Below are 26,767 nucleotides of genomic sequence, written 5' to 3' on the forward strand. Positions count from 1 at the left end.
TATTGGTCTTATTCATGCCTCAGTTATCTGTGGTTACTCTATCCCCATCCCATCCCACCCCTACTCGAATACCATCCAGTGAAAGAGGGCATGTGCTGGAGGGTGGGGGCGGGCGGGGAGAGGTCAAAGGGGAAAAAAGAAGACTATATAAGACTTTAAACACTAAAGAATTTAAATTAAAAAAAAAAGAAAGTGGGGCCTTTATTTTAGGTACATAGGAAGTACCTAACAATGATAGCTAATGAATATTTGACAAAAATATCAAATTTTTATAGGAGTTAAATAAATGTAAGTGGATACAATACACTAAATAATTTGGCAAGCATGTGATGAAAGAGGTATTCAATATGGCTGGTGGATTTACAAATTTATAAACTTTAGGTGAAACAATGGGCTAATAGTATTAAGAAACTTAAAAATGTATCTTCTTTATTCTAGAAATTTCTATTCTGAAATTTTCTACATAAAAATCGTTACAAAATTTAAAATATACATATTTATTGTTAATTATTAAATTATGGAATACTCACACATTAATTATTATGCAGTCATAGGAATGATGTACTTAAAAACATTTATACTTTCAAATATGTGCATGGTATATATAATTGGGAATAGAAAATGAGGTAATGGAATATAATTCTAACTTAATTTTTTAAAATATAGAAGAAAAAGGGTGTGAAAAATGATATGTTGCCTTTTCAAAATAGAGTATCCTTTCTAGAGGTATAGCTTTGAACATCTTGCTCCTTAAATCTTTGAAATGTTTGGACTGGGCAGCATCACTTTTGGACTGATCCCAACCAACATTGTCTTGTAAGCAATTATTTGTAAAGCCATCAGAAAAGCAGACATCCTCACCACAAGGACTGAAAATTATGAACATTTTTCAGAACCAGTAACCAGTCATGTATAACTAAAGAGTAACTCAGCTTGTTAGCACCAACAGAAATTCGTTTCTTCTTCTCTTCATGCAATTACCCCTTTCCCTTTCCTCATTCATTTTGTGTATAATCATATTGCAATACTTGATCATCTAAACTCTCACCAGTAACCATTGTGTCATTGTTTCATTTTTAAAATACTTATATCAGTTTTTAAATGCATCAAATATGTTATTGCTTACCTAATATTTTGGATAATGACTAATGTGTGAATATACTGTGTCAAGTAAAAGTTTGCTGTCAGAGTTAAAGAGATATATTGTTGATGACTTTTTGACTCATGAAGTAATAAATAGTAAAGGATGATCATACCCAAGTTACAAGGAAATATTCTGGATCAAATATATCCTTCAAGTAAATATGATTCAAAAGTGTGTACACCTGTCTCAATGACTGTCTGCAAATCACATGTTTAGTATTCAGACTAAAAGACTTCACTAAGAAGCCATTTGTTATATAGTCTTTTCCCTCTTAATTTCTAAAATGAAACAAAATATTTCCAAGTCTCTTGATAATACCATGCCCTGTGAAACTGAAAATGAATTTCTTTTCTGATCATATACTACTTCAGATATATGTTTTGATTGCTAATATAAGTTTATAACTTTTCCCTTTGCTTTTCCTCACTAATTCTAAAGGGAAACATTAAAGCAAGCTGTTCTTTATTAATAATTCAGTGAATTTTTCAGTTCACTGATGTCAGACTGCTGAATGACCTGCAAATGAACCTTTCTTGAAACATACTGCTGAGCTTAGAAAATCACTGGCTCTCGCATTTGTCTGTGAGAAATGTACCTGAAAGTTATCTAATTATTTTTATTTAAACATCAGGCAATTAGAAAGAAAACTCTTATGCCTTAGTAAGTACATACAATTCCACCTTGCAATAATAAATAGTAAAACAGCATTCCTCGCCCCCCCCCCATAGAAACCAACTTTACAAATTAAATGTACTTGATATTTAAATATTCCAAGAATTATAATTCTGTGGACCTATTCAGATTAAATTTTCACTTCAGAGACAGCTTTATGATAGTTACATTTGAAAAAACAGGCCAATTTATCAAGTAGGGTGAAAATCCTACACAGGGACCGCCGCTGAAGCACGGAGGTCCTGAGTGGGGTCCATAGTGAGACTGATTACTTTGACACGTTCAGCTGTTTAATATCATGCGTGGCTGCCCCTTTCCGGTTGATGATGTTCCTTTGTAGGATATGACAGGCCTAAATGAATTTGCACTCCGGTGAATTGAAGCCCTCGGACTCATTTGCGTTGGCTAAACTCCCTTATGTGCTAAGCAAGTGTGTCTGTTTCTTCCTGCAATGCATTTGAATATAGAGGAGCACATGTATCTGCAATTCTCACAGCTCTAAGGAGAGAAAAACTGGTTAAGTGAAGATGCACAAAAAATAGGAATGTTATAACTATCTAATCATTAACTCTGTTGACATCATGGTAAAATGTATAAGATAGCAATTTAAGATTAAAATATGTTTCCAAATGAACACTCTTTTATACCTGGCTTCGTAACTAAAATGCCCCCTGGAGCTAACTAATTAGGTTATGTACAGGAGTTAATAGTGGACATTATTGAGTACTTATGTGCCAGACAAAATTGGAAGTACTTTTTAAAGTAGTAGCTAATTTAATCCTCACCATATCTTTTATAAGGAAAGTGCTCTATTCTTCATATTCTATTGAATTTCACTTAGCTTTCATTGTTGGAGGTCAAATACAAGAGAAGGCGCTCAGAATATCCCCTATCAGATCATGGTATTGCAATATGCTCATTCTCTGTGTTTTATTTATTCCTATTTATCCTTATATCCCCACTGCCATTCCTCTCTGCCTCCCCCACTTGAGGTAAGATTCTAATATGTTCACTCTACACATTTTTGTTTGGGGATTGGTAAAATGTGTATTTTTCTACATGAATTTTTCTTTCATGTAAACAGCGTTACGCTCTAGAATTCATTGTTTCTAGCTTTTCAGTCAATGTTAGGCCTTTAAATTCCACCCATGTTGATATGTGTGCATTTAGTTTATTGTTTTTAACTGGTGCAAAGTGCTCCATGATGAGTGCCTGCTACATTTTCTCTATCCACTCCCCCAGCTATAAATACCCAATTTGCCTCCTATTTCTGCCACCAAAAACAAATGTTCCAATTTTTGCTCCATTTGTTCCCTGTGTTCCAAATGTTCCAATAAATTTCCTGCTACATGTTCCCTTTTGTACCTCTGTGGAAATTTCCTTGGGACACACACACACACACACACACAAGCAGAAAACTGAGGTCAAAGCATATACACATATATAACTAGTTCTACGGTCCCAGCAGCAATAAATTAGGGTTCCCATATCTTCACACAACTCCACTTCTAAGCACTACCCAGCTCCATAATTTTGAATTTTATACCTTTACCTAATAGCCACAAAATTATACCATTCCCATTTTGAAAATGTGAAACCAGAGGTACAGAAATACTTCCCAAGGTCATGTAGTAAGTGATGGAACTGGGATTTCAACCCAGGTGGGCTGGCCCCTGAGCCCACACTTTTAGCTAACTATTCTATGCTTCCAGCCTAGAAGGCAGGAACAATAAAGCACCAGGAATTGTGATAGACTAGCAAGCACAGGCACTGCCTTCTGGCATTTAAAAACCATAAACGATAACTAAGGAATGTGGCAAAGTAAACACATCAGCGGGCAGAATTTTCCCAAAGGCCACCATGATATGATCTCTACACTGTATAATGATTTTTATTATCAGTGGAGTCTTTGCTAAACCTGACATTAGTAGCTACAGCCAATGGTTAATAGACAGCTCCCATTGTGAGGCAAAAGTCCACTTTATTTTTCACAATGGGAAATGTCTATTAAACATCTGCTGTAGCTACAGCTACGGAGAGCACATTTTGTTTCCCACGGCTGAGTCATAATGGAAATGTGCAAATGTATGTTTGAAGTTATGAGTGTGAATAGATACATTAAACTGATACTGAGACTATAAAAAAATCTTCCCCAAAACTTTTAGCAATTAAGTCTATTAGATGAATGCCAAAATGTGTAATACCATTCTGCATTTTGCAGGCCAATCTAGTCCAGGGCTCACACATCCTACACAAGATAGAAATAAAATCATTCATTTGTTGTGATTGTCTATAAGTCAGGAAAACTTTCCTATTTCTCTCATGATTTAAATAAAAGGTTGGCTGAAGAAGGGAGCAATATAATTATGCTACATGAAATAAGTCAGACAGAGAAATATTACATATATCATGATTTCACTTATGTGTGGAATCTAAAGAACAAAATAAACAACGACAAACAAATAGGGAACAGACCCAGAGTTACAGAGACCAGTCTGATGGTTGACAGAGCAAAGGGGGATTGGGAAGCTGGGTGAAGAAGTCAAGGGGTTAAGAGGTAGAAATTGGTAATTTCAAAATAGTCACATGTATGTAAAGTACAGCCCAGGGAATACAGTCAATAATATTGTAATCACTAGGTATGGTGCCAGGCAGGTACTGGAAATATTGAGGAGAACCCTTTGTAAAGTATCTGATTGTCTAATCACTATGCTGTACACCTAAAATTAAAAGAAAATAATATTGAGTGTAAGCTGTAATTGAAAAATAAATTTTAAAAAGGTACTTAGAAAACTATGGTGTCTCTCCAACACAATTCTTTAAGCTTTAAAAAGATGTTCAAGTTTCAAAAAGAAGAAGGCATTTCCTAATACTGCCATCTCACCCATCCATTTTTCAGAACATTGTAATATGATTTCAACCCCCATTATTTCACAGAAAATATTCTTATGCAGTCACCAATGATCTTTTAATTATGAAATTTAATAACTATTTATTTTTATACTTTATTTTATTGTTGACACTATTACACATGTCCCCCTTCACCCCCCTTTGCCCACCTCTACCCAGCTCCCACCCCACCTGCCCTCTAGAAATCACACACTGTTGTCTGTTTCCATGGACTATGCATAGACAGTGGGGCCTTGACTTACGAGTGTCCCGACTAATGAGTTTTTTGAGATACCAGCTGTCTCTCGGCCGATTTTTTGCATTGAGTTGACAGAGTAATTTTAGTTAAAGAGCTCCTTAACGAGCTCGGTCTCAGAACGAATTAAACTCATAAGTCAAGGCCCCACTGTATATTCTTTGACTAATCCCTTCACTTTCTTTTATCCATTCCTCCCCACACCTCTCCCCTATGATCTCTGTCAGTCATTTTGTTCCATGTACCCATGCCTCTGGTTCTATTTTGTTCACCAGTTTATTTTGTTCACTAGATTCCCATATAAGTGAGATAATATAGTATTTGTCTTCCTCTGACTGGCTTATTTCCCTCAGCATAATAATCTCTAGGTCCATCCATGCTCATCTAAACTTAATTCTCAACTTAATTTGCTCATATTAATTACATTCTGAATAGTTTCCAAAAGTTATCATTTTGATTCTTTTCCTACACTTACTTTGTAATTGATGTAAAATTTTTACTGATTTGGCCAGGATGGTATGGTTCAGTGGGTGAGCATCGACCTATGAACCAGGATATCATATCATCTTTCGATTCCCTGTCAGGGCACATGCCCAGGTTGCAGACTCGATCCCCAGTGGGGGGTATGCAGGAGGCAGCCAATCAATGATTCTCTCCTATTGTTGACTAGAGGCCTATTGCACGAAGAGATTCGTGCAATAGGCCTTCCCTTCCCTTGGCTGCTGGCACCAGTTTTCCTCTAGCACCCAGTTACCCAGGCCTTCGCTCTGGCTGGGCCCCGGCCAGAGCTTCCTCCCCCCCAGCCCCCCGCCAGCCGTCAGGCTTTGTGGCTCTGCTGATCCCAGGGCCAGGAGGCCTCACGGGTCTGCTGATCCCAGGCCGGGAGGCCTCACTGCTCAGCCGGCTTTGGGCTGTTTGGCTTCGCTCCACCACTTGGAGCCTACGTATGCAAATTAGTCGCCATCTTTGTTGGCAGTTAATTTGCATATCGCCCTGATTAGCCGATGGGAAGCGTAGCAAAGGTACAGTCAATTACCCTTTTTGTCTTTTATTAGATAGGATATTTCTATTTCTCGGCCCATCTCCTTTCCTCTCTGAAATAAAATATATATATATATATATATATATATATATATATATATATATATATATATATAAATTTTACTGATTTGTATACTTATAGAAAGTTACAGCTTCATAAATTTTTACAAAGTGAACACACCTCAGTTACTTCCAACTAGATAAAAAAATAGAACACCACCAGCAAATCAGAAGTCCCCTTCCTGCTTTCCTTTTCATCACTAACTTCCTTTCTCCACAAATATAGCACTACTTTGATTTTCCTTAATTTTTGTGTTTGGCTACTTTGGCTCAAAAGTATGCTAGTAAGTGCTGCCTGGGTGGCTGAGTTGGCTGGAATGTCATCCTGTACACCAAAAGGTTGGGGATTCAGTTCCAGGTCAGGGTTCATACCTAGGTTATGGGTTCAATCCCTAGTCAGAGCACATACAGGAGGCAACTGGTTGATGTTTCCCTTTCACATCAATGTCTCTGTCTCTCTCTCTATGTCTCTCTCTCTCTAGTCCCCTTCCTGTATCTCTAAAATCAATTTTTTTAAAAAATGTATGCTAGTGAAATCCATCTATGATGTGTAAAGCAAGAGCTTTTTTTTCTCATTACTGTATAACGCATACAAATACACTTTATGGATAGGCCATTCAACTTTTGATAGATATTTAAGTTGTGTTTAGGTTTTGGTTATTATAAACTAGAGGCCCGGTACATGGATTCGTGCACTGGTGGGGGTGTGGCCTGCAGTGATGGGCCTGCTGTGGTAGTGCTGCTCATCCTGGTCAGCCCAGCGGTGCTCCCATGTGGGAGTGCACTGACCACCAGGGGGCAGCTCCTGCATTGAGCATCTGCCCCCTGGTGGTGAGTGCATGTCATAGCAACTGGTGGACTGGTCGTTCTGGTAGTTCTACCGTTCAGTCACTGGGCTTTTATATATGTAGATGACACTTTGTATTCTCTTCTTCACTACCTTGTCTAAAACTGACTCCTACTCTTCTTCAAGCAAATAACCTCATTAGTTATATTCCAGTGGTTTCACCCTCAAGATCTCCACTTTGGACAACTCCAGATGCCCAGTTTACTCATAGATCTCTGCAGGGGTGCTGCTGATTACACTCTGTTATTGACACTGGCACCTTTCTCCTATTATAAATTTTGATCATGTGAGAGAAAGGCCATGTTTTGGAGGTCCACAGTCTAATATAAAAAGTACACACTGGCCACGACACGGGAGGCAGCGGCGGGTTGGGGCCTGGGTCGGGCCAGATGGCGTGATGGCGGACTGGGCTCCCGCTCAGAGCTCCGGTGCCGTGGAGAAGATTCTAGACCAGGAGAATAGGCGGAGGGCTGATAGCCTGGCCTCCAAAGTCACCAGGCTCAAATCGCTGGCCCTGGACATCGATAGGGATACGGAGGACCAGAACCGGTACCTGGACGGCATGGGCTCGGATTTCGTGAGCCTGACAGGCATGCTCATGGGGAGCGTGAAGCGCTTTTCAGCGGTCTGGGCGAGAAGACAACCGGAAGCTGCTTTGGGGCGTGGCCGGGGGCCTGATCATGGTCTTCTTCATCCTCTCCTACCTCCTGTCGAGAGCAAGGACATGAGCCAGTGGAGCTGGCTCCTTGGGTGCCCTGGGCAACCAGGATCTCCTGCCCGGTGTCTGGCTGCAGAGGACCTGCTACCAAATACTGCTTTGAAGTGGTGACCACGGCTTAGGATCCCCTCCCTTGTGGCTGGGAAACCAGCTGCCTCCGACCTGAGCTGTGTGGCTGGTGCAGGGCCCTAGTTGCTCGCGGCAGCGGCAGCCTCCTTGGAGCAGAGCAGCTGGGAACCCTGGACATGGCCGCCTGTGGCCCGCAGCCCTTCCCCAGCCCTCGGCTCTGACATCTCAAGGCTCCTCCACCCCATCCTTGTCTGGGAAAGGCCGCGTCTGCTCTCAGGTGCCTGGATCTGACATGGGAAGCAGGTGAGGCTGCGAACCTCAGATCAGAGCCATCTTCCCCACATGGGTTCCAGCCCAGGGTGGCAGTCCCTCCTGCCCAGGGCTGCCAAGCACGGGGCGGGGGCGGCGGTGCCGAGGGCCCCCACTCCGCCTAGACCTCGGCCTGCCCTCCAGTCCCGCGACTGAAGCCAGATCTCCTGGGAAGAGCATGTGGTGCAGGTGAAGGAGTGGAATGCAGTCCTGCCTGGGGGCCCCAGGCCCCAGCCTTCTGGATCTCGCGGCCATGTATCCAAGAGCAGAAATCTACGTGTTCTCAGAATTGAGGATCCACCCAAAGATGCGTTTCCGGGAGGCCAGGGCTCTAGAAGCGGGTCCCTTTGGCAATTCAGAGTCGGGCAGCGTGTGGATGTGCATACACGTGTGCGTGCACATGCGCGAGGACTCCCATGGGTTTTGACAGCAGGCTTCCCTGCAAGGACCCTGTTGGTAGGACCCGTGGCCACTTCCTGAGGGTCCCTGGGTAATTCCCTCTCCGCCAAGCCAGCCCTTCCTCCTACAGGGAGTCCCCCGTGCTGTGAGGGAGCTCTGAGCCAGCCCTCCTCCCCAGCTTCTGTAGCCTGTCCTCCCTGGTCCCTAACTTCCCACTTGGCTGGCCCTGTGCCCACACACACCCAACCCCAGCCCGGCCAGGCCAGGCCAGCTTCTCACCCCAGGGAGACCCCAGCGCCTTTGTCTTTACAGAGAGCCAGTTGTTCCCTCCTTCCTTCCCATCCTCTGCCTTCCTGGTCTCTCCCACTAATGCCTGCAGACTGTCGGCCCACTGTCCACCTGCCTGCACCGTCACCCCATGGGGCCTGTTGGCTCCTGCCTTCCGTGCTCCTCCCCCTCCTCCCAGCAGGCCGAGCCTGTCCTCATGGTCACCCTACTGTCCTCTCCAGCACCTGGCTGGGCCCCTCAGCCTCCGGGGGGCGGGGGGGGGGGGGGGGGTCAGGGCTCTACTCTGTCTGCCCAACCCCTCCAGCGCATGCTCATGTCACCGAGCTCTCGAACCCACCTGTCTGGGGCTGCTTGCCTCCTGTGGTCCTGCCTGTGACCCCGGGCACCTCTGCCTGGCTCAGCCTCTGCTCCTCTCCAGTGAACCCTCATGGGGGCTTGTGCACTTCATGCTGCTGCCGCTGCCTGCCATGCCTCCGCCCGGTCCTGCAGACAGCTGAGCCCGCGCACCATGGCCCCCATGGGCCTGCGGTGCTAGCCTCACGCCCTGACAACATGGCTCGGCCGTGGCACCAGGTTACCACGCCCAGGGCTGTGCCTCTCCCGGTGCAGATGAGTGCAGGCTCTGCGTCGCGGACAGCCTCCAGGAGGCATCCTGCTCTGACTCCTCGCTGTGCGTGCCCACCTCTCCGTCTGTCTCCAGGGCCCCTTGCAACTTCAGCCATTTGGGGGCCTGGACTTCTTGCTTCTTGTTCTTGAGTGAGGTTGGGTTCCATGAAGGGGGCGCGCAGGCCGTCATCCTCCTGCTCAGCCCGCTCAGCACGGGTGTGCTGTGCACACAGCACCTAACTCTGTGCTGGGGGGGTTGCCAACACTGATCCCTAAGAGCAGCCTGTATCATGTGAGGAGGACCTACCAGGCTCCCCCACAACTCAAGGACCAGGCAATAAAAATTTGGAATAAAAAAAATGTACACACACTGATAGCAAACAGATATGGGATCAAATTTAGGATTTGAAATGTAATTTCTGTATAAGCTTATGTACATGTCATTGATACTGTTTTTTTTTTCATCTTTGAAATGACAAATATTTATTGAATATTTGTCATTAGGAATAAAAGGAATAACAGTCCATCACAGTACCTGGAGTACACACATGTAAACACATACAAACATAGACACACACACAATAATCACAAATGGTAGCTATTATTAGAAGAAAGCAATAGTATAATAAGATTAATTTCTACATTAGTAATACCTAGTAGAGCACCTGACACAGAGTACACATTCAAAAGTATTTCTTGATTTTACTCATCTGTGGGATATAAAAATGAAAGCAACAAGAGAATAAAGAAGAAGAACAAACAAAAACTTGGAGACACAGACAACAGTGTGGTGGTTATAAGAGGGAAGAGCCGTGGAGAGGTAGTAAAGGGTAAAGCAGGTTAAATATATGGTGAGTGAAGAAGATTTGACTTTAAGCAGGGGGCACACAATGCAATATACAGATGATGTGTCATAGAATTGCACTCTTGAAGCATATATAATTTCATTAACCAATGCCACACCAATAAATTTAATTAAACAATAAAAACAAAAGTGTATATAATATTTATATAAAATAACTCATTTAGTCCTAAATTCTTTTTGGTTAATCCTCACTCAAGGATATTTTTTCATTAATTTTTAAAAATCTTTATTGTTAAAAGTATTACATATGCTCCTTTTTTACCCCCATTGACCTCTTCCAGCCCACCCCTACAACAGGCCTTCACTACCTTACTGTCTGTGTCCATGGGTTATGCATATATGCATACGAGTTCATTGGTTGATCTCTTCGCACCACCCGCCCTCCCCTGCCTTCCCTCTGAGGTTGGACAGTCTGTTCAATGCTTCTATATCTCAGGATCTATTTTTGTTCATCAGTTTATTTTGTTCATTAGATTCCACATATGAGATCATGTGATACTTATCTTTCTCTGACTGGCTTATTTCGCTTAGCATAATGCTCTCCAGGTCCATCCATGCTGTTGCAGATGGTAAGAGTTCTTTCTTTTTTTTACAGCTGCATAGTATTCTATTGTGTAGATGTACCACAACGTTTTTTATATACTCATTGGCAGATGGGCATTTGGGCTGTTTCCAAATCTTAGCTATTGTAAATTGTGCTGCTATGAACTTAGGAGTGCATATATTCTTTCTGATTGGTGTTTCTGATTTCTTAGGATATATTCCTAGAAGTGGGATCACTGGGTCAAATGGGATTTGAAAATTGGGCAGATGCATGCAAAAAAAAAAAAAAAAAAAAAAAAGGAAAAGAAAAAGAAAAGAAAGAAACTAGATCACCAACTTATACCATACACAAAAATAAACTCAAAATGGATAAAATACTTAAATTTAAGACATGAAACTGTAAACATATTAGAAGAAACCATAGGCAGCAAAATCTCAGACATTTCTCATAACAATATGTTCACCAATGCATCTTTCAGGACAATGAAAACTAAGAAATAAACAAATGGGACTACATCAAAATAAAAAGCTTCTGCACAGTAAAAGAAACCATCACCAAAATAACAAGAAAGCCCACTGCATGGAAGAACATATTTACCAATGCTATACCCGATAAGGGTTTAATCTCTAAAATTTTTAGGGAACTCATTCAACTTAACAAAAGGAAGATAAACAATACAATCAAAAAATGGGCAAAGGACCTAAATAGACACTTCTCCAAAGTGGACCTACAGAAGGCCAAGAGGCACGTGAAAAATGCTCAGTCACTAATCATTTGAGAGATGCAAATCAAAACAACAATGAGGTACCACCTCATACCTTCCAGAATGGCTATCATCAACAAATCGATAGACGACAAGTGTTAGCAAAGATGTGCAGAAAATGAAACCCTCGTATACTGCTGGTGGGAATGCAGACTGATACAGCCTCTGTGGAAAACATTATGGAGCTTCCTCAAAAAATTAAAAATGGAACTCCATGGATTTTTTAGATAGAGTGGAAGGGAGGGAGAGAGAAAAAAGGAGAGAAACATCGATGTGAGAGAGACATATTGATTAGTTGCCTTCCACATGCTCTATCCACTGAGTCAAACCAGCTAGGGCTTAGACCTCATTTTTAATGAGGAAAAGCTCTTCTCAAGAAAATTAGTTTTTCTCACTCATCTTCATGCATTCAGTGTTTCACAAATGGACATTTTACATAGAAATATTTATTATTAGAAATAGGAAGCATGTTTTACAGATTTATAATTAGATAAATGAAATTTTAATTTGATGAGGCATGGTCCAATTCATTGAGAAAAACATATATTTAGAGCAAAACTAATTATTTTTCACCATCACAACTAACTTTTTAAAATATTTTCCTTTCTTTTAGGTTGGGGATATGCTATAAAATACCCAACAGGAACTAGGAAAATTCCCATTAGTTTATTGTATTAATTCAACTCTTCTCACAGCATTTAAAAACTGGAGAAATAGCTTTAAAATCGGCCTCTAATTTTACCTCTTAATCTACTGTAATCAACCATATGGCTCTTCTATGAAAAATAGCCTTAATGTTTGTAAACATGTGGTTAGTTGGCAGAAAATTAATAACTGAAAGAATCCTCTGCTTTTCTGTCATTAATGCTTTAAAATGTCACCAAAAATCCCATGTAAGTAAGTATTCAGAAGGCTTGTTTCCTCTGACATAACATTCAGGCATGCTAAAACCAAATAAACTGACAGAGCTTAAGGAAAGAAAACCATCAATATGCTTTAACAGTGAATACTAGTTGTTGGCATTTTCTGCTTAGAACCCACAACCAAAAGGCTGAACAAGCAGATCTCCTCTCTGTTTCTATCTCTAAACACACATACATATATACCTTTGGATATGTATATGAATACATGAATACACAAGATTTGCCAGTTTCAGTAATTCTTGAAATGTATATATCCACAATATAAAGCATGATTGCAGAGTGATGGAGATCCATACAGAGTTGTAAGGAAGGATCTTGTTGGACATCTATAATTCTTAAAATTTTTCCATGTTTAACGGGCTTTGTTAATTCATTCTTCAGTAAATATTTAATGAGTTTTTAGTATGGGCCAGGCATGCTAAATAGCCAGAAAAGATAAATAAATCACCCTCAAGGAGCTCTTAAACTAGTTGTAGGGAAATACGCATAAATTAATAAAATATAAAGCAATGTGATAAGCATGAAAACAATGTGTGAGTTGGCATAGTAATAGGAGGAGGACTAATATGTTAGAAGCGGTAGGAGTGGTAGGCAGCCATGTGAGTGTGGGCTTTGGGAGTCTGTTTTCTGACATCTGAGCTTGGGCAAGGTTTTAAGTTTCTCTGTGCTTCAGTATATATTTTTTACAATGGGGATGCAACACCTACAATAGAGTTATTACACACAATGCTCACCTAGAAGCATATTTGGCATATAACAAGTGCAAAAAAATATTTATTAGCATCATAATATAAAGCATAGGGTGTACACGGCATCGGTAGAGACTGCCCTGCATACATTACAAATGTCATCAATTTCACCCTTGTAAAACCTTGTGAGTTTAGTATTCTTATTCTAATTTTATAAAAGAGGCAATTGAGGCTCAAATATACTAGTGACTTGTTCAAGGTTACACAATGAGTAATTTAAAGAACTAGAATCCAGTCCAATCCTCCAGTTATTCATATTCCAAATCAAGAGTTTTGACAGCACGTAAGATGGATCAACAGATGGTTTCTTTGAAATTTGCAAACTACTGATTGGAAGTGGGTCCTTTGGTTTGAAAACTGAAACACAAGTATGCATTAGCTGGTGTATAATGCATAATAAAGTAGAGAATGTCTTTATAATACATAATAAAGCATCCTGAAGTTTCATTCCAGGATAAAGGAACAGAATGTCAAAGACGTTAATTCATGAAGAACTTAGCAGTTTTAGTAATGAGAGGAAAGTTCTGTGTTACTAGTGTGAGGGGAAATAGTTTTTAGAGCATAAAAGTTCTGGTAAGCAGATCGTGCCGGAGACAATTTTAGTGAACATTTACAGAATCAGCTCATCCCAACTTCTACAAAATTAATGGGGCCCAACTCTGAACCTATTGTGACCACATTTTGAATTCCTCTCTGGAGAGGCTGTTCAGGCTAATGATTACAGATTAATCATCTGTGTATTTTCAGTTGAGGTGACTTCACCTCAGTCCGTGAATTAAAACAAGGCCATTCCCCTAGTCAGTCCATTTTACACGGCATCAAATTCTCAAAAAGGTGAAGCAAAGAGTTCCTGATATCCGAAGGCCAAGTGAAAGGTTGACAATGACATGAGAATCTAGTACAGCAAAGAATACTCTCATGTATTATTGAACAATGCAAAAACTTTTTACTTCCCACCACTAAAAAGAACATACCCTGCTCACAAATTAACTGCAGCTATGTTAATTTTACATTAAAAATATCATTAGGATGACCTCTGATCCTTCACTTCTGTCACTGTCATTAGCCTTGAGGCATTTGGCTTTCCCACTTCCACAGATCTAATTTAGCAGCTTAACTGGTAATGCTAAACATTTCACCTGCTTTCTATTTTTATTTTTTTGGCATCCAGTGTCACATAATAAGGGTGTTATAGATTTTATCCAGGTTAATTTCTCCTACCGCACACTATGGCAAAATATACCTTGAGTATATTTTCAGGTTGCTTGGCTTTTATGAAACTACCCTCTAAACCATACAGTGGGCCTCATATTATTTTCTTTTACAACTCATTTACTGAGCTTTCTTATATACTTTTGAAGTAGATTTTGTATTTTAGATTTTTTTGCTTTCCCTCATTTCTTCCATTACTGTGAATTTTTATAGAGTTACAAACTAGCCAAATTTATAGTAATAGTAAAGTATTTTTACTATTCATAATTGACTGAGTGTACACACATAAATGGGGGTCCTGGGTTAAACTGGGAAGTGGCATCAGATTTTTTTAAATTAGAATTCTGGAAACACATAGGAGATGTGTGTCTTTTCCTCCCACCCTAAATGGGTTGCCTTACAGTTGGAGTTAATAGGAGTAGCCAGTTTACACAAAACAAATGTGCAGTGACATACAAAGAGCTTTCCAAAGATAATATATTGGTATTTTTAAAAAGTTCTTTCCAGAGGTACTATGAGTTATACATGAATATCAAGGAGAGAAGACAGTAGCAACTACCTGGTAATCATTTGTGCTCTTACAGAGCTAAATACCATCTGGTGCACATTCTTAATATTTCCTCCTCAAGCACCTTAATAAGCTCTACCATTGACATACCATATGTCTCTCCTAGATGGTAATAACTGTATAAAAAAGAAAAACTGAAACAGAGCTGACATGCACACTAACAAGGCATACTTAAATTGCATTTGGGACATTGCATGGATAATTCACTCTGACTTTGCAGAATTTCAGTTTGCTGGTATTTAAACCTATGGTAGGAACTCCATTGTAATGAAGTTAGTTAGAATGCAGTTTGTTAAAAAATTGATTTAAGTATAAGATCTGTCACACCATGTCTGCCAAAACTTAACCATCACAGACAAATTGTGAAGTTAAATAAGTGGTTATATTATGTAAATTATATTCATTTTCCCCTTATTATACATTTTATGAATTTCCGATCTATTTTAGAAAAAATAATTTAGTTGACTGTTTTTATATTGTAAAAAACAACAACAACCCACCAAAACCAGTAATATATTCATGAGATCTTTTCACAAATTAGATTGTGAGCTCACAAGAGAGAAATATATTGATGCAGCCCCATCCCTGAATAGTGCCTAGCATATCGTATGTGCTTAATAAAAATTTGCTTAATGAATCCTGGTCAGGTGGGTCAGTTGATTGGAACATCATCCCATACACCAAAAAGTTGCAGGTTTGATTCCTAGTCAGGGCACATACCTAGGTTTCGGGTTTGATCCCTGATGAGGGCTCGTACAGGAGGAGGCAACTGATGGATATTTCTCTCTCACATCAATATACCGATGTTTCTCTCTCCCTCTCTCTCTTCTCTCTTTCTCTAGCTCCTGTCTCTAAACATATCCTCAAGTGAGGATTTAAAAAAAAAAAATGAATGAATGAAAAAATGTGTGCCCTAATATCTCAATTGAAATCAACATCACTTTCTTCTTTTCTATTTTTGTTTGTTTCATATTATTAGTCTCAAAGTAGTAATGTTGGGAATAAGGATCACAGTTATCTAATATCACCTCAATCCTTCTTTCATTAATTCAACAATTAAGCTTCTATTCTTTGCCAAGTATTGTACTCAATGCTAGGTAAGCAACACAAAACAAACAAAAGACTCCATCCCTCCCTCTCCCATTCCCAATCAGCAAAATGTAAATGCAGAATTGGGATAAAAATAGTGACAGATGTCCATGCAATAATTCTAACTACAATGCTCTCCAAAGACAGAATGTGTCTATGTCACTTTTTCTCAGTCATTCTCTCAACCACTAGTCTGGCACATTAGGCAGCAAGAATTAGATAAGCTTTCCAACTAAAGGCTGATAAAATTAAGATTAAAATGTCATGCTACTTTGAAGTTTCTTATATGAAAGAATTGTGAAACAAAATTAAAGAGTTGAGTAAGAATAAATTGTGAAGCTGGAAATTAGAAACCAAAGTGGAACTTAATTAGTAATGATACACTAGTTGAACATAAGGTTTAATCCAGAAGAATGAGAAAAGAAGTGACACAGAAAGTGAGAAATAACTCAAAAAGTTAGAGGTATGCATAGCTAGATAATAGAGACAAGTAGCAATTTAAATGTCTTAGAAAGTTCAGGAAATGCTGTTTGTTTGTTTGTTTTTTCTTATAAAGAATAAAAGATACCTGAAAAATAAAAGTACCAAGATTTAAAAATCTCAGTTTGAATAAGGATTGAGATATGAGTCCCTGCAAAATACAACATTCAGTAGTAAAATATATTAAGAGATAAATTTTAGGAGATGGGTATATTAAAATAAGTACTCTGACTTTGCTCAGTTTTGCCTTTTAATATTAAATGGCTCTTCTGTGTGCCAGGATTCCCATGTCACATTAGTTTTAAAAGCATTGTGTGGAAGGGAGCAACTAAGATGGCGGCATAGGTAAACACCGGGAAATTATTGCCTCACACAACAATTGAAAATTACCGCAAAGGACTGAGAAAACATCATCCAGAACAACAGGAAGGCTGGCTGAGTGTAAAGTCCACAACTAGAAGGAAAGAAAAGCACGCTGAGAGCCAGAGGCGCTGCGGAGGTGAAGTGCAGAGGTACGGCGGCGCGCGCGCGAGGAAAGGGGGTGGCGCCTGAGGACACGGCTGTCTTTTTGAATCACAAACTCCCGACGGCTCTGAACTCTGGTTCCGGGAAGTCTCTGGGGACCCAGGTCTCACACGGGGAGAAGCTGGTCTGTCCGGCAGCGAGCGAACTTGAGGGCGGCTTTCCCTCAGAGGTGCTTGCAGCCGTTACCGGAACACTGAGACGCGCGACTCCGGGCAAAGAATCGGCCATGGCCGCTTTCTCCGCCCTCTGACTCCCTGAGACCCCGCCCCACCCAGGCTGCGGCAGAGGCTTTTGCATGTGAATGTACCTAACTGCAGCCGAACCAGGCAGACCTGGAACTTCCAAGAGAAGGCCCAAGGCCCCGCAGCGGCTCACATTGCTTCACAGCTGAGCCTCTTCGTGGCTCCTGCTGTGTGGCCTCAGGCAGAGGCTGAATTAGCACCTCCTTAGATCCAGGAGCCACTGTACCCAGTGGTCAGAGGGGGTCCATCCAGACTGCAACTCCTCAGATCCATAAGGGACGCACTCAGGGAGCAGACTCAGTGAGCACCAAAGCCCCACTGAAGCAAGTCTTGCCCCAGAAGGGTGTCTTCAGCACAGAAGTTCTCCCACTTTAGACACAGCTGATTCTCACAGCCAATTGGCCTGGAGGTCAATTCCTCCCAGTGATTCTACAACAACCAAGGCACCAAGAGTGCACCAAGAGTGTCCACCCCAGGTAACTGGGGAGGCTGAGCTACTGGGCCCTACAGGACACCTGGCGCACAGGGCCACTCTATCAACACAGGGAAGCTGCCAAAATGCGGAGACAAAGAAACAGGTCACAAATGGCAGAAATGGAGGAAAGCAAACGATTGGATATAGAGTTTAAGGCCACGGTTATAAGGTTTTTCAAGAATTTTATGGAAACCGCCGATAAATTTAATGAATCCCTCAATAAGTATAGGGAGACCATGGAGGACATGAAAAAGGACCAACTAGAAATTAAGCATACACTGACTGAAATAAAGAATAATTTACAGAGATCCAGCAGCAGAAAAGAGGATCCCAAGAATCAAGTCAAAGATTTGAAATACAAAGAAACAAAAAATACCCAACCGAAAAAGAAAAAAGAAAAGAGATTCCAAAAATATGAAGATAGTGTAAGGAACCTCTGGGACAACTTCAAGCGTACCAACATCAGAATTATAGGGGTACCAGAAGGAGAGAGAGGGCAAGATATTGAAAACCTTTTTGAAGAAATAATGACAGAAAACTTCCCCTACCTGGTGAAAGAAATGGACTTACAAGTCCAGGAAGCGCAGAGAACCCCAAACAAAAGGAATCCAAGGAGGACCACACCAAGACACATCATAATTAAAATGCCAAGAGCAAAAGATAAAGAGAGAATCTTAAAAGCAGCAAGAGAAAGACAGTCAGTTACCTACAAGGGAGTACCCATACGACTGTCAGCTGATTTCTCAACAGAAACCATGCAGGCCAGAAGAGACTGGCAAGAAATATTCAAAGTGATGAATAGCAAGAACCTGCAACCAAGATTACTTTATCCAGCAAAGCTATCATTCAGAATAGAAGGTCAGATAAAGAGCTTCACGGATAAGAAAAAGCTAAAGGAGTTCATCACCACCAAACCAGCATTATATGAAATGCTGAAAGGTATTCTTTAAGAAGAGGAAGAAGAAAAAGGAACTCTTACCATTTGCCACAGCATGGATGGAACTTGAGAGCGGATAAATACCACAGGATCTCACTCATTTGTGGAATATAATGAACAACATAAGCTGATGAACAAGGACTGATCCAGAGACGGAGAGGCATTGATTGGACTGTCGGGACTTGGAGGGAAGGTAGGGGAGGGTGGGGGTAAGGGGGAAAGATCAACCAAAGGACTTATATGCAAGCATATAGGCCTAACCAATGGACATGGACAACGGGGGGGTGAGGGCATGAGCGGGGGTGGGGGGGGTGGGGGGTAGAGGGTAACGTGGGGACAAGGACACATGTAATATCTTAATCAATAAAAAATATATTAAAAAAAAAAAGCATTGTGTGAACAGATGGAATGCTACTGAAGCTAAACCTGCAGGTATGTGTTGAAAAAAAAAAGGAAAACAATTGCACAAAGTAAGACACACGACTTCTGAATTCTAATATCACTGGTTATTTTCCACCATGAAGAACAAACTGAAAAAAGTATGCCTTAATTTCAAATGAAAAAGTTCAGTTAATTGCAAAGCTGGCTTAAATCCCATGCCCTAGAGTGCCAGGCCAAGTTATGAAACTGACTCAGGGTTTTCAGCTTAATTTATTTTTTTCCCCTCTTTATCAGTAAACCCCAGGATTTGGACCCTTGGAAAGGCACCTTTACTTGAGAGAGGGTGTGATTAGCAGAATGGCTCATTTCATCCAACAGTGACATCTGCTGTCCATTCACTACACATACCAGGCTGCTACATAATGTAATCTCAGCGACTAGGAATCATTTTGGACCTATGCAGGTAATGCAGTCAAGTTGATATTACGGGGAAATAGAAATGAGGCATTTTTTTCCTGAAGATATGTTGGGCTTCAGTTCTTCCCAGTAAAAGGGTGTAGATTATGTTTAATTTATTTTAAAATAATGGTTCACATATAATTATGTTAAAGAATAAAACCTAAAGCAAATAATAAACTAAATTTTCTGAATAGAGGTAGATATAGAAGTATATGGAGTAATGGTAAATTTGAATGTTACATTCTATCATTTAAACACAAAAAAATATTTGTACACTTCCAAGGTAGCACCTTAGATCTAAGTCATTCTCTTAGACACAAGAAGAAAATCCTATATAATAAAAACCTAATATGCAAATTGTTTGACCAGGAGTTTGACCGCTCGCTATGACATGTGCTGACCACCAGGGGCAGCGTGGAACATGGCAGTGTTGGCGACACAGAGCTGGCAGCTGGCAGCAGTGGAGGTGCCGCTGGCCCCAATGGGCCCCGACAAGAGCGAGACCGCAGCGGGATGGTGGAGCAGGTGAGCGGGTGGCGCCAGGCCAAGGTGGGTGGGAGTGGGGGCCCAATTGCCCCTCTGATTACCCTGCAGACAGTGACCAGTGGCTGTGGCAGGGGGTGGGGCCACTTGCCTGGCTACCAGGCACTGAGGAAACTGGGCGGGGGTGGGGGGTGGTGTGTGGCCCCTATCGATTGCCCTGCAGGTGGGGTGGTGCAGCAGGTGAGGGGGCAGGGCCAGGCCAATGCTGATTTCCAGGCAGGGCTGCGGGGCTGTGAGGCTGGGGGCACAAACTGGGGCTGCAAGTCTGGGGGCGCAAGCTCCAGCCTGATCCCACAGGCCACCCTAAGGGACCCACCTGTGCATGAATTCGTGCACTGGGCCTCTAGTAATAAATTAAAACAGTAAATTTTCTTTTCATCAAGACCATGAAACAAAGAAAGACCCCTCATTCTAAGTTATATAACATGCCATTGCAAATAATACTGAACTGAGCAAGAAGCATCATAGGGAAGTCGGGCTTTGGTAAGAGAAAGAATTGGAGGATGGGGGGACCTAATGGTGATAGATCGCTAAAATCCACAAGCACATACATACCCAGAAATAGAAGGGCCCAGCCAGTGTTAGAAATGCTGAAGCAGAGCTAAGAGCTAACAGCAATGGAGTCCTCAGGGAAATGAAGAGAGAATGTCCAACAAAAATACCCATTGGGACCCAGAAAACACATAAAATATAACTTCCAACATTGAATGAATCATTCTGAGTGGGAAAGGTTGTATCCCTTTGGGCAGGGCAGTGGGAAACAGGAAAGGAAACTGGAAATGGCTCCAAACTGGCGTGGGTTCTGGAAATCAGAACAGCAGTGGCTCTATAATATCCCCAAACATGAGTCAACGGTCTTTCTTTGTAGCAAATGATTAGAAGGCTAACCAGTCACAATGATATAAATTCTACAACCTCTTTCCTACTTCCTAGAAACTCTTGCTATTAGCTAGTCAAGGGCATTCCAGATTCCCATATGAGGAACACTAAAGGAATTTACTTGGCATTCAAGAAAGATACTATAATAACATAGTTAAGAAACATATCAACTCTCTTATCATTAGAAACATGTTGCTATAAACCAGATGACAAATACAATGAACATGTGTACATGCCAACATAAATTCAAACAACTTAAAACATATAACGAGACCATGAGATGAAATACACGACCTTGGGGAAGAGATAGAGATAAAATCAAACCAGTAGGATTTATGAACAAAAGAGAATTAAAAGACAAAATCATTCTGGAAATGACTAAATTATAAGGAAAACAGGAAGATTGAGCCCCCCAAAAGTAAGAATTATAAAGAGAAAAAATAAACGAAGGAAACAAAATAAACAATCTCCTTTCTTAAAAACAAACAAAAAAACACTACACAGAAGTATAGATTAAAAAATACTGTCAGGCAAAAGTATAACATATAGTAAGATACATTTACATTATGTATGTCTGTATTACCTTTATGTTCAACTCCAAGATAAATACTTGTATAATAATTGGACTTTAGTGATTAAGAAAGTATTACTTGGTAGCTTACATGCAAAGGTCAAGTCATTAATAAAAAAAAAAAAAAGAAAAGAAAACCAACGGGGCATAAGAGTTTTTCACAGCAAAAGTTGACACTAGAAAATGGGAGGAAATATCTACAAATGAAGTTCTGAATACCCATACATGGAGGGAACACTGTTTTCAGTGAGGGTCTTCTTGAGAAATTTACCACAGGGCAGGCTTCAGTCAACTGATTTCTTATTTACTTATTTTTTATTAAATTTATTGGGGTGACATTGGTTAATAAAATTACATAGTTTTCAAGTGTAAAATTCTGTAATACATCATCTGCATATCGCATTGTGTGTTTACCACCAAAAGTCAAATCTCCTTTCATCACTCCATATTTGACCCTCTTTACCCTTTACTACCTCCACCCCTTCCCCTCAGGGTAGCATCTGTGTTCATGAGTTTTTTGTTTATTTGTTTTATTTGTTCATTTGTCGTTTTCAGTTTTATATCCCACACCTGAGTGAAATCACATGGTTCTTGAATTTTTCCCATCTTACTTATTTCATTTAGCAATGATATTATCAATATCCACTCATGTTGCTGCAAATAGCAGTATTTCGTCTTTTCGTATGGCTGAGTAGCATTCTAATATATATATATATATATATATATATATATATATATATATATATATATATATATATATATATACCAATCCACAGACCAATGTAACAGAATTAAGAGCCCAGAAATAAACTTACATATATATGGGCAAATAATCTTTAACAAAGGAGCCAAAAACATACAGTGGAGAAAAGAAAGTCCCTTTAATTAATGGGAAAATTGGAAAGCCACATGAAAAAGAATGAAACTAGACTTCTATTTGTCAACATATACAAAATTTAACTCAAAATGGATCAATGGCACAAATAAAGGACCTGAAACAATAAATTACATAGAAGAAAACATAGATACTAAAATTATGGACCTTGGTCATAGAGACATTTTATGAATTTGACCCCAAAGGCAAGGGGAATAAAGGTAAAAATAAATATATGGGACTGTATCAAACTAAAAAGCTTCTGCACAGCAAAAGAAACCACCGACAAAACAAAAAAGCAACCAACAGAATGGGAGAAGACATTTGCAAACAATATCTCTAATAAAGAACTAATATCCAAAAAATATAAATAACTTATACAACTCACACACACACACACACACACACACACACACAATTAATAAGTGGGGAGAGGACCTGAACAGACGCTTCTCCCAAGAAGACATACAAATGACCAACAGATATATAAAAAGATGCTCAACTTCACTAGCTATTAAGGGGATGCAAATTAAAATTACAATGAGATACACCTCACATTTGCCAGAATGGCTATTATCAACTAGACAAGTAATAACAAGTGTTGAAGAGGTTGTGGAAAAAAAGGAATCCTCACTCCCTACTGGTAGGAATGTAAACTAGTACAACCACTATGGAAAACAGTTTGGAGAATCCTCAAAAAAACTAATAATAATAATAGAGTTATAATATGACCCAGCAATCCCACTTTTGGGTATCTACCCAAAAAAGTTACAAACATTTATTCATAAAGATATGTATACCCCTGTGTTCACTGCAGCATTATTCACAGTGGCCAAGACATGGAAACAACCAAAGTGTAATTAGATAGATGATTGGAAAGAGCGGTTAACCTATTTCTGATTAGGATACTGCCAGCAAGGCTAGAAGTGAGCAACAAAACCATTCATCTGTAGACTTAAGGGAAAAATGGTATGGAAAATGTAAGACACATTTTCAACTCTGACAAGGTACAAATGATCCAACCATAAAAATTAAGGGAGAGAGTACAAGAATGTAGAAAGTAAGATTGGCTCCCCAATTGCCTGAGAGTAACAGAATATTCTTAAGGCTCACGATTCACCCAAATTAATATAAGCATATTAAATATTACAAAGGCAAATATTAACAAATGTCCAATTTCAAAAATGGAGTAGTGCAGGAGAAGTAGAGAAACTAGAAATAGTACCTAGTCTTAATTTTATTGCCATTCATAGTGGGAGCCATTAAATGGGGATTTAAAAAATAGGGGAAATTTAAATACAGGTAAATTTATAAAAATGACTATAAAAATACATCTGCCCTATCAAGAAAATAAATTATTTATTTAAAATATTTCAAGTATATTAAAAATCAACATTCAATTTTATGATATAATCAACATTCAACATTATCTGAGAGGGTGCAGCTGGGGACCCTCAGCTCGGCCTGCACCCTCTCACAGTTTGGTACCTCTTGGGGGATGTCCGCCTACCATCTAGGACCCCTCGCTCCTTACCGCCCATCTGCTCGCTGCTCCTTACCACTGGGCTCACTGCTCTTTAGTGCTGCTGTGGAGGTGGGAGAGGCTCCTGCCACCGCTGCTGTGCTTGCCAGCCTGGCTTCTGGCTGAGTGGTGCTCCCCCTGTGGGAGCACACTGACCACCAGGGGGCAGCTCCTGCATTGAGCATCTGCCCCTGATGGTCAGTGCAATTCATAGCAACTGGTCATTCTGGTTGTTCTGCTGTAACAGTCACTTAGGCTTTTATTATATAGATACAAAATTATGCCAAAAAATAATCAAAAATGTTTTTAAAAAGAGTTTACTAATACAAATAAGGCAAATGCAAAGGAAAAGAATCATCAGCCTATTTTTCCTATCAAGTTATTCCTTGCTTATGATTTTATTAATTTTTAAAATTTTGTTAAAAGACTTATTTATTTCCAGTATTTTCATTGATTTTTTTTTTCTTAGAGAGAGAGAAAGGGAGAGGGAGAAAAACATCAAAGCAAGAGCAGAACAGTTATCAGCTGCCTCCTGCACGCCCACTGCTGGGAATAGAGCCTGTAACCTGGCATGTGTGCTGTGGGGGAATTGAACCAATGACTTTTCATGCACAGGAAAATGCCCAACCAACAGAGCCACACTGGCCAGGGCAAGATATTTAAGATTGCTTCTTTCATATTCTGTTCTAACAATTCTAATCTTACAGTTCTAATCATTTCTTGTTTCTGCTATTTCTCTCATAATATCTATTTTCCTTGAGTGTTTTATTTTTTAAAATTTTGTTTTGTTCTGGTTTTTTATTGAGATAATAACAATAGGAAATTCACAGCACTGCAGGTTGCCTCTCCAAATTTTGATTACATTTCATAATCCTCTCACTTCTGTTTACTTTTCAGAGACCTCTGTTAGTTTTTTATTGAAGTTTTTCAAATTTTTAGTTGCAATCAATGTAAAGGATAGGCTATAGCTTATCCTGACACAGTGGGCTGGGAATCCATCTCATTTTCTTAAAAAAGTTGTTCCTCACTGTAACTTGTAGGATGGAATGCATATTTGGAAACATAAATTTTCTATGACATGGGAAAATCATTTAACAATATAAGCTTCTATTTCAGCTAATGCAGAAGAGATATGGTTGAGAGAATAAGAAAGTTGACAGTAAAGAACTCATATGGAAAATCACTTCAACAAACAATATAATCCATCCTACTCCCAAGAGGAGATATTTTGTATCAGTGAAACTTCAAAGAGATATCATTTTCACTCAGTTAATCCACCTAAATTGAGTCAGCAACATCTTATGATCAACCATATCAAAAGTAGTTGATAGATGAAATGTCATTAACAGAATGAGCAGTTATCCATCACTCAGTAAAAGTTCATCCATCACCCACATACCAAACTCAATTCTATCTTACACTAAACACACACATTACACTGAAAACTGTCAACTTCTGAGGATCTAAAAACTTTTCTTCCATGGCTATGTGATCACCTTCAAAGAATGAATACAGAAAGTTTATGAATGATCAATAAAACCAGGCTTCAGTGACACAATAATAATGTAATGAATACCAAAATTATAACTTACACTATAAAATATAACACTCATTTTACCTATAAAATCTGATAATAAGGTTTTCTGTTAAGCAAACACCCTTTTATACATATGATAATATAATCTATACCAACATTATATATGTCAAATGAAATAAAAAAGAAGGAAAGAATCTAACATAGATATTGACTTGAATAATTGTCTCTAGTGTATTATTACAAATATGCGTAATTATTATAGAAGTACAGATGAATAGTGGTTGAACAATTAGAAAATAGACATTCCTGAATATGGATGTACAGTCCATTCCCAAATAGAAGCTAGAGGTTCTATTTATTCCCTTTAATAAATATGATTATTTATCAATTGTGCAGTTAGCTGTTTTTAATGTCCCCATAAAAAAAACTTAACAAAATTATTGCTAGAGAAGTCTTTGGATGGCTCATATGATTTTTTAATATAGCTATCTATTGTGGCTGGAACTTTAAAATATATGTATTTTTTTATTGAGTTCAGAGAGGAAGGGAGAGGGAGAGAGAGAGAGATGGAAACATCAATGATGAGAATCATTGGTTGGCTGCCTCTTGCACGCCCCTTACTGGGGATCAAGCCCACAACCCAGGCATGTACCCTTGATCAGAATTGATCCTGGGACCCTTCAGTCCACGGGCCAACACTCTATCCACTGAGCCAAGCTGGCAAGGACTGTGGCTGGAACATTATAAAATAGGTTGATTCATTTACTGGCTACAGTTCAGAGGCAGAAGACTTGAGCAATAACTCACCATAAGTAATTCATTATTTTCTTCTAAATTTTATGTCATACATGCACATATAGTCATACAAAAAGTTAATAGTGATGAAATTCTAAGTGAGATGAAATATAAAGCCTGTGGTGAAAAATTACATATATGTAGCCAACAAGAGTTTTCTAACAACCATACTTTTTAAGAAATAAATTTCCACCTCAAGTAAATGTGAATTTTCATTTTTATAATATATTGCATATTAAAAATGAGCTGTGCTTTTATTGATTTTTGAAAGCAACACTTCCAAGCATGAAAGTAATAGCTTTTTGATTCATTCAGTCGGGATGAGTTAGACGTTAAAAAAAAAAAGGGAGAATTAATCAGAAAGCCTTGATATAAGACTTATTCATAGTATAGATTTTCATTTTTTTGCGTGTCATTGTTCTCTTTTTGGAGACCTGATGGACTGTTTGCACCAGGTTGAATGATAAAATGACTACGACTAGAGATGTAGTAAGTAAAGATATATTAAAATTAAATCTATTTTGAAAGTAAAGGTA

At 39.5% G+C, this 26,767-nt stretch overlaps 1 protein-coding gene and 1 pseudogene across 1 annotated transcript in view; one reads left to right on the forward strand and one right to left on the reverse strand.

Moving 5' to 3' along the window:
• Positions 1–26,767, reverse strand: part of GPC5 (glypican 5) — a 1,310,602-nt gene that overhangs the window by 808,522 nt on the left and 475,313 nt on the right. The gene's annotated exons all lie outside the window — the stretch shown is intronic.
• LOC118651627 lies at positions 7,307–7,637 on the forward strand (annotated as a pseudogene).

Source organism: Myotis myotis, unplaced genomic scaffold (genome assembly GCF_014108235.1).
Source record: "Myotis myotis isolate mMyoMyo1 unplaced genomic scaffold, mMyoMyo1.p scaffold_m19_p_3, whole genome shotgun sequence".
NCBI lineage: Eukaryota > Metazoa > Chordata > Mammalia > Chiroptera > Vespertilionidae > Myotis > Myotis myotis.